Source organism: Stegodyphus dumicola, chromosome 5 (assembly GCF_044657685.1).
Source record: "Stegodyphus dumicola isolate Sdum_Otavi_A_Nest chromosome 5, ASM4465768v1".
Classification (NCBI taxonomy): domain Eukaryota; kingdom Metazoa; phylum Arthropoda; class Arachnida; order Araneae; family Eresidae; genus Stegodyphus; species Stegodyphus dumicola.
Window position 1 is genome coordinate 88,386,082 of NC_140772.1, and position 12,801 is coordinate 88,398,882.

Consider the following 12,801-nt stretch of genomic DNA (forward strand, 5'->3'; position numbering starts at 1 on the left):
CTAGTGACAGAAAAAAGACATATATATGCATGATGACGTATAATTGAAGATTATTGTCACTCCACAATAAATAGCCGATATCGCATCACTTAATAGCTGCATATATCCTTACAGTTGCGTTTAATCAGAGCAGAAAAGGTTCTCAGGCCTGTATCAGAGAATATGTTTTAAATACAAAGTCTAAAATTTTATAAGAGCGGGAAAAATAGCAAAACTACAATTAGTAAATTGTGTCTTGCTCTTTAGAAAGCTAAATGCAAAAACTTACATACCTTTATATGTAGAACTCGGTGAAATGCGTGAGAAAGGAAGCATTAAATCTTATTTTAATTTTTAATCCGATGCATTTAACTTAAAAAGATTTTCAAGGCAGGAAATAATATGTTTAAATTAAACTGTATTTTGATAAGCCGTATTAATCAGCAAAGCTAAATACTGTAATGAATGTATGAGGCTACGCATAAAATTACTTTTGTTTATTTCTCTATCTGTCAGTCTGAATGCATTTAGCGATAAACTCAATTCATGCATGTCAGTTCCCGAAAATATTCATGGAAATGACATTCTTATTCGCGCATTTTATTTTTTCATACAGGTTGCTCAATCAGGTGGCTATGTTCTTTGTAGTTTCTCAAGTATTGATTCTTATTGAAGCTTGTGCAGTAGTGTGATTTCTATTGAAGTTTGTGTTGCAGAGTGATTCTCAGTGAAAGTTTGTATTGAAGCTTGTTCATCCATTTAAGTTTCTCCATATAAGTGCAGTTGTTATTGGAAAAGCAGTTTCATCACTGCAGCTAGGAGGGCACTTCGGATTATGGTACGATTGCTATAGAGCAAAAAGCCTATTTAGTAAAATGGTTATGCTGCATTCTCACGTGCAACATTCTCATTAATTTTAAAAATTATTTTTTTCTTGGAGTCACAAATAATGTTAACAGAAGTGCTGTTATAACCTTTAAAGAAGCACTAATCGCCAAACTAAAACACATAACAAAAGTGAGTGTAATTTGTATAGTTTTGTTACATAAATCTTCGTTATTTTAAATTAAATTTTATTACATTTTCTTCTTAATTTTCAAATGTATTTGCAGACTTTCAGTCAACTGTAAAACTGAACTTATTTTACATACAATGTTCATTAATTATGTAGTCTCAGTTTCGGTCTCAGTCTGTAGTGTATTATCATAAATATTAAAATTTCTTAAATCAACCCAACATTTTTTTTAATTCATTGCACATAATTTCTGTCAAGCATGCTGAAGCATAATAGAAACATTATTAAGTGCTCAGTAAAGTAAATTTCCTTCAACAAATGTAAGTGCAAAGAAGATATTTAAAAATAATAATTTGTTTCGAAAGAAACACATGGCATGGAAATGACTTTCTATAAAAGAAAATATGGATGACCATATATAAGGTAATTTCTCCTTTCTTTTCGCATACTTTCATGGTATAATTGGCGGTATACTCGATGCATAACAGATCCAGGGTTCGAATCCTGGCGAACGAATTACGCATTTTTCAAGTTTCCTGCTTCAAAAAATGTAATGACTCTGCAAGTGGCTCCCGAACTAAAAAAGGTGAGGGACGATAATTCGTCACCACCAGGATTTGGCGATTGTGTCCGCTAATCCCCAATCATTCTTTAAAAGTGAGAGTATATAAGAAGTTTTCTCCCTCCCTTCCGCTTACCTTCGTGGTATAATTGAAAGCATACACGTCGCGTTCTCGAGAAATCCAGAGTTCGAGTCTCGGTTAGGACACTGCATATTTTTTACGTCTTCTGCTTTAAAAAAAAAAGCTAATGACAGTAAACATATTAAAAAGAAATTCAATTGAGCAAGACAGTTAACTACTTAGATATATAAAAGTGCAAAAAATAAGATGATGAATAAGAATTTCTAGAAAAAAGCATACTTAAATATATTAAAAATTTGAAACGTAATGTTGCTGAAAATTCTTTGGGCTAAATTTCCAAAGTCAAATAGTGGATTAATGCCTGAAAAACAAACAAAAATTGAAAAATGTGTAATATATATATATATATATATCTATACATAATGGTGCTAGCACAACATATTTGATATCCTAACTTTTAGAATTATGAATTTGCCCTGATACTATTTTACAGAAATTGATTGCGAAGATACTTGGTGCTTATAACGTCCATGCATTTTGAAGAAGAAGCAGTCGAGCCAGATTAAATTCCATATTTATTTAAATTCACCTTTGTGACCACAACTCACTTGGAACTCTACTCGTGCCTATTAAAGAACATTTACAATTTCGATACTATGGGGACAGAAGTGATTATATCAGCACACACATGATTGCAGCAAAGCGCCTTAACAGGATGAAAGCGTAAATGAAAAGAGTTACGCATCAGTTCAGAGGAAGAAGGGGGAGTCAAAAGTTTTAGTTTTAAGTTTTGTTTTACAATTACTTTAATTGGACAAGAGATATCTTCAGTATGCGTTACGTAAGATGGCATGATTAATTTGAATGACGCAGTTTAGACTTGTATCGCTATTTTTAAGACAGAGAGAGGAAGTTCCCGAATTAAATAAAAAATAAAAGAGGTTATAGCTGACTAAAATATAAAACCAAAATTAAATTTGGTTTAATATTTCTTATCTTACATACATATATATATGTATATATATACTAAAAATATTGATTAATTGATTATATTATCTCCTATTATATATATATATATATGATTCAAGAATTAGTCATTTCACCAACAAATTTCATCAGGATAGTTTTTTAAGACACTATTTCTCATTATAACAAGGAGATATGTATTGTTGCGTGCGTACGGGTTCGTTATGAAGTGAATGCACAAGTCCGATGAAAAATGAACAAAACTTTTTATTATCACAACAAAAATGCTTAAATTTTCTCAAATTATCATGCAGTATTACAATATCTCACAGTAGTTATCTTTTAACTACTCAAATGTATAATAGAACGTAATTCAAAACAGCTAAAGAACGCTAATCCGCGAATTCACTATAATCAACAACAGCAGTTTTCTAAACAACAACAAACTAAGCAACTACTACAAACTGAGATGTTTTCCTCCTTTTATAAGATTTTAAAATCACGCGCTAGAATTTTCCAGTACTTTCTCGAAATCAAAAAGAGATATTTATTTATTTAATGCACGCGCTCTTGTATTTTCAATTTTCCAGTTTAGCTTTCTTTTAATATTCGTCACGCGCTGCACTGCGCGAGAAATAAAACCATTTAATTTTATAATTAAACTATCATTAGCTTTTTAAATACCAAATTCGTAACACTGCCCCCTTCCCAAGGACTGCACGTCCCGGGCAGTACAATCCCTGGACAGGAAGCTAAACTTATAACTGTGGCACAAATGCATTAATAAGCATTACATTACAATAATAAACAACATGAACAATAAATGCAATACATAAAACAAATCAAATGCTATCAAATACAAATCAAATACACATTTAAAAACAAAATGGACCATGGTCTTATACTATTTACAATTATTTACATTATGTACTATGGCCATAGTAATGAGCTAACCTGTCGTAAGAGTTCGAAGACTCACGGATCCGAACCACGACGTCATTCGTGTTCAGCACTGTATATGGACCATCCGAGGTGACTGTAATTTAGGACTCAGTCCTTTTCGTTGAATCGGGTTCCACAACCACACCTTGTCTCCTTTGTTGGATCTATGTCTAGTAGCTCTTGTGTCGCATCTGGTCTTCATTTTCTCCGTCGCCAAGTTGACTCGCTTTCGTGCAGAACGGTGCATCCCCTCAAAACGGGCCTGGGCGTCTTGGATGTGTTCCTCAGGCGATGAAGGCGCATCCGTAGGGCGACTAAACAGGCGGTCAAAAGTAGACGAAGGTCTCGACCGAAGAGCTTCTGAGATGGAGAATAGCTGGTAGTCTTGCGTTTCTTTTCGACCCTGGTATGATTTCGGCAGCTTCCCGAGCTGGATCTTTCGGACAAGGCGTCGACATTTCCAGGCGAGGATCCCTTTTGAGGATGGACAGTCATGCCATCAGATGCTGGAATCAGTTTGTTGTTTTTCAAGTCTAAGGAAAAATTGTATTTCCTTAAAAAGTCCAATCCGAGTATGCATGGATCTGTGATATCCGCCACATAAGCCGTGTGATGGTAGGCGGCACTTCCAAACGTGATGCTTACATTTAACTTCCCAGTTATGTCGATCTTATCACCAGACGCAGTCTGAAGGGTAACACAGGATGGCGTCCAAATAAGTTTATCTTTAAACTGTTCAGCTAAATCTTTCCTAATGATGGTAACATTAGCTCCCGTGTCAATGATCATATTGCAAGGAACTCTATCGATATTCACATTAATGGACAGTCCGTTACTGTTGCCACTCACTGTATAAATTTTAAGCGCTTTAAAACAAGGTTTCTCATTCTCTGGTACCCTCCGTTCCTCGATATGGTCATTCATTTGTTTACTGCGTTGTTGCTGGGAAATGGTCTTATTTTCCGTACCTCGGGGTGTTCTGCAGTTTCTTCGTATGTGGCCTTCAACTCCGCAGTTCCAGCACTTTAGAATTAGTTTCTTTTCACTTCTGTTCCGTCTCAAGCCACTGACTTGTCTGATAAAATCATCTGCTTTATATTCCGTACCCTGGGGTGTTCTGCAATTCCTTCTTAGGTGACCTTCACTACCACATCTCCAACACCTTAGAGGCACTTTCTTCTCGCTCCTACTCCGTATCAAAGCGTCGACTTGTCTGGCTAAATCATCTAAACGAGCCATCAGTTGATCCACTGGCTCATGGACTCGCACAGCTCTAACTGGGTAGCGATCTCTACTAGTTGCTCGCTGGGCTGCCTCGAACTTCATGGCGTACAACAGAGCGCTTTTCAGATCTTTAACATCCGCCATTCGCAGTGCTTTCTGTATTTCAGGGTCCCGGATGCCATCGACGAAATATTGCAGCAACAGGATTTCCCTCGTTTTTCTCGGGCACTCCGTAAAGGCGAGGTGGGACAGCCTTTCAACATCCGTGGCGAGTTCCTGGAGTGATTCGGTGGGCTTCTGTTGACGGGATTTTAATTGAAGCCTGCTGTAGTCTTTTAAACATTTCTCGCCAAAGCGCAGCTCCAATGCGCCGGATAGAGCTTCGAAGTCAAGTCTTTGGTTTTCAGGAAGCGTCTGCAGGATATCCGCTGCGTCTGCTCTCAGCGAAGCGGCGAGATGACAGGCCTTAGTTTGGGAATCCCATCCATTCGCATCCGCCACTATAGAAAATTGTGTTTTATACACTTGCCAGGAGGTCTTCCCATCATAAGTGGATAACTTCAGAGAGGGACGAGCAGGCATGGGTAAAAATTTTAAATTATCACTATTGTTCCCTGCCGTCGCTACGAATTTCTTTAAAATATCCACTTCTTTGGCTACTGCAGAAACCCTATCATCAATTTGTTGTTCGATTTGGTGTTGGACGGCACAAACTCTTCCTTCTATATCTACTTTTACAGAAGAAACTCTTTCTTCTATTTCTTCTTTCACCGAAGAAACTCTTTCTTCAATTTGATCTTTTACAGAAGAAACTTTTTCTTCAATTTGTCCAACTTTATTTTCAACTGTGTCAATTCTACCTTCCATAGCTTCAAATTTATTTCCTATTATGCAGGTAATTTCTCTTTTCATTTCTTCTTGACCAGCTTGAACGGCTTTCATTTTGTCCTTAACGGATTCCTGGCCCAATTTCATTTCTTCCTTAACGGATATTTGACCAGCATCCATTTTCTCTTTAATTTCTTCTTTAAAAGATGTTTGGCCAGCTTCCATCTTTTCTTGTACAGCTTTTATATCTTCCTTAACGGAGTTGACGGCTCCTTCCATCTTTTCTTGGAAAGCAGCAAATGCAGTCATCATTTGCCTGAATTGTTCTTCCATCGCTCTTGTTATTGGCATTCAAACCCCACTCCTGACACCAAAACTTGTTGCGTGCATACGGGTTCGTTATGAAGTGAATGCACAAGTCCGATGAAAAATGAACAAAACTTTTTATTATCACAACAAAAATGCTTAAATTTTCTCAAATTATCATGCAGTATTACAATATCTCACAGTAGTTATCTTTTAACTACTCAAATGTACAATAGAACGTAATTCAAAACAGCTAAAGAACGCTAATCCGCGAATTCGCTATAATCAACAACAGCAGTTTTCTAAACAACAACAAACTAAGCAACTACTACAAACTGAGATGTTTTCCTCCTTTTATAAGATTTTAAAATCACGCGCTAGAATTTTCCAGTACTTTCTCGAAATCAAAAAGAGATATTTATTTATTTAATGCACGCGCTCTTGTATTTTCAATTTTCCAGTTTAGCTTTCTTTTAATATTCGTCACGCGCTGCACTGCGCGAGAAATAAAACCATTTAATTTTATAATTAAACTAACATTAGCTTTTTAAATACCAAATTCGTAACACTGCCCCCTTCCCAAGGACTGCACGTCCCGAGCAGTACAATCCCTGGACAGGAAGCTAAACTTATAACTGTGGCACAAATGCATTAATAAGCATTACATTACAATAATAAACAACATGAACAATAAATGCAATACATAAAACAAATCAAATGCTATCAAATACAAAACAAATACACATTTAAAAACAAAATGGACCATGGTCTTATACTATTTACAATTATTTACATTATGTACTATGGCCATAGTAATGAGCTAACCTGTCGTAAGAGTTCGAAGACTCACGGATCCGAACCACGACGTCATTCGTGTTCAGCACTGTATATGGACCATCCGAGGTGACTGTAATTTAGGACTCAGTCCTTTTCGTTGAATCGGGTTCCACAACCACACCTTGTCTCCTTTGTTGGATCTATGTCTAGTAGCTCTTGTGTCGCATCTGGTCTTCATTTTCTCCGTCGCCAAGTTGACTCGCTTTCGTGCAGAACGGTGCATCCCCTCAAACCGGGCCTGGGCGTCTTGGATGTGTTCCTCAGGCGATGAAGGCGCATCCGTAGGGCGACTAAACAGGCGGTCAAAAGCAGACGAAGGTCTCGACCGAAGAGCTTCTGAGATGGAGAATAGCTGGTAGTCTTGCGTTTCTTTTCGACCCTGGTATGATTTCGGCAGCTTCCCGAGCTGGATCTTTCGGACAAGGCGTCGACATTTCCAGGCGAGGATCCCTTTTGAGGATGGACAGTCATGCCATCAGATGCTGGAATCAGTTTGTTGTTTTTCAAGTCTAAGGAAAAATTGTATTTCCTTAAAAAGTCCAATCCGAGTATGCATGGATCTGTGATATCCGCCACATAAGCCGTGTGATGGTAGGCGGCACTTCCAAACGTGATGCTTACATTTAACTTCCCAGTTATGTCGATCTTATCACCAGACGCAGTCTGAAGGGTAACACAGGATGGCGTCCAAATAAGTTTATCTTTAAACTGTTCAGCTAAATCTTTCCTAATGATGGTAACATTAGCTCCCGTGTCAATGATCATATTGCAAGGAACTCTATCGATATTCACATTAATGGACAGTCCGTTACTGTTGCCACTCACTGTATAAATTTTAAGCGCTTTAAAACAAGGTTTCTCATTCTCTGGTACCCTCCGTTCCTCGATATGGTCATTCATTTGTTTACTGCGTTGTTGCTGGGAAATGGTCTTATTTTCCGTACCTCGGGGTGTTCTGCAGTTTCTTCGTATGTGGCCTTCAACTCCGCAGTTCCAGCACTTTAGAATTAGTTTCTTTTCACTTCTGTTCCGTCTCAAGCCACTGACTTGTCTGGTAAAATCATCTGCTTTATATTCCGTACCCTGGGGTGTTCTGCAATTCCTTCTTAGGTGACCTTCACTACCACATCTCCAACACCTTAGAGGCACTTTCTTCTCGCTCCTACTCCGTATCAAAGCGTCGACTTGTCTGGCTAAATCATCTAAACGAGCCATCAGTTGATCCACTGGCTCATGGACTCGCACAGCTCTAACTGGGTAGCGATCTCTACTAGTTGCTCGCTGGGCTGCCTCGAACTTCATGGCGTACAACAGAGCGCTTTTCAGATCTTTAACATCCGCCATTCGCAGTGCTTTCTGTATTTCAGGGTCCCGGATGCCATCGACGAAATATTGCAGCAACAGGATTTCCCTCGTTTTTCTCGGGCACTCCGTAAAGGCGAGGTGGGACAGCCTTTCAACATCCGTGGCGAGTTCCTGGAGTGATTCGGTGGGCTTCTGTTGACGGGATTTTAATTGAAGCCTGCTGTAGTCTTTTAAACATTTCTCGCCAAAGCGCAGCTCCAATGCGCCGGATAGAGCTTCGAAGTCAAGTCTTTGGTTTTCAGGAAGCGTCTGCAGGATATCCGCTGCGTCTGCTCTCAGCGAAGCGGCGAGATGACAGGCCTTAGTTTGGGAATCCCATCCATTCGCATCCGCCACTATAGAAAATTGTGTTTTATACACTTGCCAGGAGGTCTTCCCATCATAAGTGGATAACTTCAGAGAGGGACGAGCAGGCATAGGTAAAAATTTTAAATTATCACTATTGTTCCCTGCCGTCGCTACGAATTTCTTTAAAATATCCACTTCTTTGGCTACTGCAGAAACCCTATCATCAATTTGTTGTTCGATTTGGTGTTGGACGGCACAAACTCTTCCTTCTATATCTACTTTTACAGAAGAAACTCTTTCTTCTATTTCTTCTTTCACCGAAGAAACTCTTTCTTCAATTTGATCTTTTACAGAAGAAACTTTTTCTTCAATTTGTCCAACTTTATTTTCAACTGTGTCAATTCTGCCTTCCATAGCTTCAAATTTATTTCCTATTATGCAGGTAATTTCTCTTTTCATTTCTTCTTGACCAGCTTGAACGGCTTTCATTTTGTCCTTAACGGATTCCTGGCCCAATTTCATTTCTTCCTTAACGGATATTTGACCAGCATCCATTTTCTCTTTAATTTCTTCTTTAAAAGATGTTTGGCCAGCTTCCATCTTTTCTTGTACAGCTTTTATATCTTCCTTAACGGAGTTGACGGCTCCTTCCATCTTTTCTTGGAAAGCAGCAAATGCAGTCATCATTTGCCTGAATTGTTCTTCCATCGCTCTTGTTATTGGCATTCAAACCCCACTCCTGACACCAAAACTTGTTGCGTGCGTACGGGTTCGTTATGAAGTGAATGCACAAGTCCGATGAAAAATGAACAAAACTTTTTATTATCACAACAAAAATGCTTAAATTTTCTCAAATTATCATGCAGTATTACAATATCTCACAGTAGTTATCTTTTAACTACTCAAATGTACAATAGAACGTAATTCAAAACAGCTAAAGAACGCTAATCCGCGAATTCGCTATAATCAACAACAGCAGTTTTCTAAACAACAACAAACTAAGCAACTACTACAAACTGAGATGTTTTCCTCCTTTTATAAGATTTTAAAATCACGCGCTAGAATTTTCCAGTACTTTCTCGAAATCAAAAAGAGATATTTATTTATTTAATGCACGCGCTCTTGTATTTTCAATTTTCCGGCTTAGCTTTCTTTTAATATTCGTCACGCGCTGCACTGCGCGAGAAATAAAACCATTTAATTTATAATTAAACTAACATTAGCTTTTTAAATACCAAATTCGTAACAGTATGATTAAAATTTCCTGCAGAGTAATAAATTATTTGCTTAATTGAAAATATTATCGTAATCTCAGCTAGTTAATTCCTAGATTTTTATTTAGTAAGTCTTAAATTCCACTCTAAACGTTCAAAGTGTTTCATTATATATATTGTAGAGTCATTAGGATTTTTTTGGAGGCCGGAGAGATGAAAAATTAACAACCGCCTTCGCCGGGAATCGAACCACGGACCTCTTGAATACCGGCCCAGCGTGCTACCGTTACACCACGAAGGCACGCTAGGGAAGTGGGAGAAATACCTTATATACTCCCCTTTTTAAAGGAAGACTAGGGTTTTAGGGGACCTAGTCGCTAAATCGTGGGTGCGGAGATTCATCATCCACAACCCTTTTAGTTCGGGCGCAACTTGTAGAGTCATTAGGATTTTTTTGTAGGCCGGAGAGATGAAAAATTAACAACCGCCTTCGCCGGCAATGAAACCACGGACCTCTGGAATACCGGCCAAGCGTGCTACAGTTACACCACGAAGGCACGCTAGGGAAGTGGGAGAAATACCTTATGATATATATCCCAACTTTTAATATATATTTAAAAACTTTCATACGACTAAAAAACTTTCATTCCTAAGATTAGATTATTAAGTATTTACACTTTATATATTTCGTTAAAATTATGTATAGAACCATGCAGCGATTTGAAAATTATATTCCTCTGAATAATATTGTTTGAAAGTTTCAAAGAAATTTGGTTTCCATAAATTTCTTAAAAGCAAGTTGAAAAGTGAAGGCCTAGTGAACCAGTATATCTTTGTGTTTTTAATAAAAATATTGAATATATGCCTTCAAATTGCGGCACTAAGAAGGATCTTAAATATACGGAAATGCATCATCATTAAGCGTAACATATCATAATACTGGAGGACACTTTTAAATCCAAACAGACATTGGAACTCCTTTAATTATAATAATTATTTTACTCTCATCGTTGAATTATAATAGATAAGTATTTATAGAAGATTTATTTCAAATTTCATCGAAAATCTGAGAAACGATTTGGGAAGCAGATCATACTTTCGTCATCCAAATGCTTGAAAAAGAATTATTTTACTTTCATAAATGAAATTTCTCAGATTATTCGTGGAAAATATCTGTTCACTAGGGCAAAATATTTTTTTTTTCTATTTTAAGAATTTTCCGTTTCATATACCTGTCTTTGGAACTTACTACATTTCTCTGAGCTGCACATTTTCAGATAGGAGATTAGAGTATCTTGAAACGTACCAGAGGAGCTCTTCGACCGGTTTTATAAAATTGAATTTCAACTTGAAGTAGGAATTTATTTCACAGTGGTTTGTACCCCAGCGCTTCAAGCCATTGAATAGGTAGCTGGTGTGGACAGCTCTCGGGATATGGACAGCATTTTGTGAAATGCGATTTTTCTCCGATCCGTGAAAAAAAGTAGTTTTCATAAAACCTTTTCCATCCAAAAGGAGTTATTTATTTAATAAAAGCACTGCCTTCACATGCAGCTATAACCTCACAATTTCTGCTCATAATTTTTAGAAAAGAGCAATATTTAGGCGTACACAGAACAAAAAGTCGTATTTCATTCTATTTATGTATTTTCTATTCGAAACATATTAGCAATAAGTAGCAAAACTTTTGTGCGTGCCCAAACTCTTTTCATGTTAAATTCTTTATTAATTATACCAGTAACGTAATTTTTAAGTCATAAAAAAACAGAAGGTAATGCCGCGAAATTTCCAGTACGATATCAGGAGGAACTAGAGGCTGATTTTGAATAATTCGGAAAAACAAATAGGTATAGTTATTTCTCTTCGTTTTTAATTCCTTTTACATGAATTTAATGGGTAAATAATTCGCCACACTTCTTTTCAAAAATACAACAACAAATTATTTTTTATTTCCAATTGAATTTGTATTTTATTTGTTTCTGTAAGTACAAATTTAATTCTAATAAAATTTTAATAATTTCATGAACGAATAATAAATAATAGCTTATACTGATATTATTGAACTGTTGCTAAAGAATTTATATTTATTTCTTATATTTATTCTATTAATTTATATTTATTTAAGACTACTCGATATTTTTCCCATATATCGAAAGATCTTATATATCAGGAATTATAAAATATTTCAAATCCAGCTCTTCTTTGCAGAAGGTGATACGTTAAGCTATCCAAGAATTCCTTTGGGCTATTTGCAGGAGGTGAAAATACCAGCTCTGCTGTTGTTCTGATTGTTTGCAAACGGTTAAAACTTCTTAGATGTTCCAAGAGCTTTGAATTGTTTGTGGGAGGTGAAGGACCAGCTGGTTATTGATATACGATTGCTTGCAAAAGGTGAAATTTCGGGTGTTCTAAGGGCTTCGTTAGAATGTTTGCTAGAGGTGAAAAGCTGCTGTTTGTTGGTCCGAAACGTCCAGCTATTCCAAGATATTTTTTCTACAGTAGAGATGTCCAATACGGGGACCAACATGTAAAAGTTTGCGGCCAACGGCAGAATTCACGAAATTTGTGAAATATGGCAGTAAAATGTTGTGAGTGATTTTTGATCAATTTATGTTTTCCAATCTTATTTTTTTTCGAAAATGAAATTCTTGAAACAAAAGTCACGGGTGTTCTTAACTGACGAGAACTGCAGAATAAATTATGATGTGTAAATGAAATTACTAAGATCGATACTTAGAAACCTAGTGAAAGAAAACAGAACAAATATCACACGGATTTTAACAAATACAGTATTATTCATTTGAATTAATGATTATTCCCATTATAATTATTTATATACAGTCATAAATATTCAACTGCCCCATTGTGAATTTAAGAATAATAATAAAAGCATAATAATTCCTTCTATATTAAAATTTTCACCTTAATATATATTATATATATATATTATTTTAATATTTAGCATCACAAATTTTTTCCATGCGTTGAATTGAAGGGAATTGTTACTTCACTTGAACTAAAACTGACATTTTCTTACGATTCATTATCCATGTAATTAGATTTTTTTTAGCCCATATGATCGTTAGCTCAGAAGTACTATTAGTTTCTAAACGGATTTTGTGTTAAATCACTGTAAAAGGCTGAACCACTTTTCAAATTGTTGCCACCAAATATTATCGCCATGTATCATTTT

At 36.5% G+C, this 12,801-nt stretch overlaps 1 protein-coding gene across 3 annotated transcripts in view; it reads left to right on the forward strand.

Annotated features, from left to right (window-relative positions):
• The window catches only part of LOC118181836 (cell adhesion molecule Dscam1-like), a 1,419,238-nt gene that overhangs the window by 688,780 nt on the left and 717,657 nt on the right, over positions 1 to 12,801 (forward strand). The gene's annotated exons all lie outside the window — the stretch shown is intronic.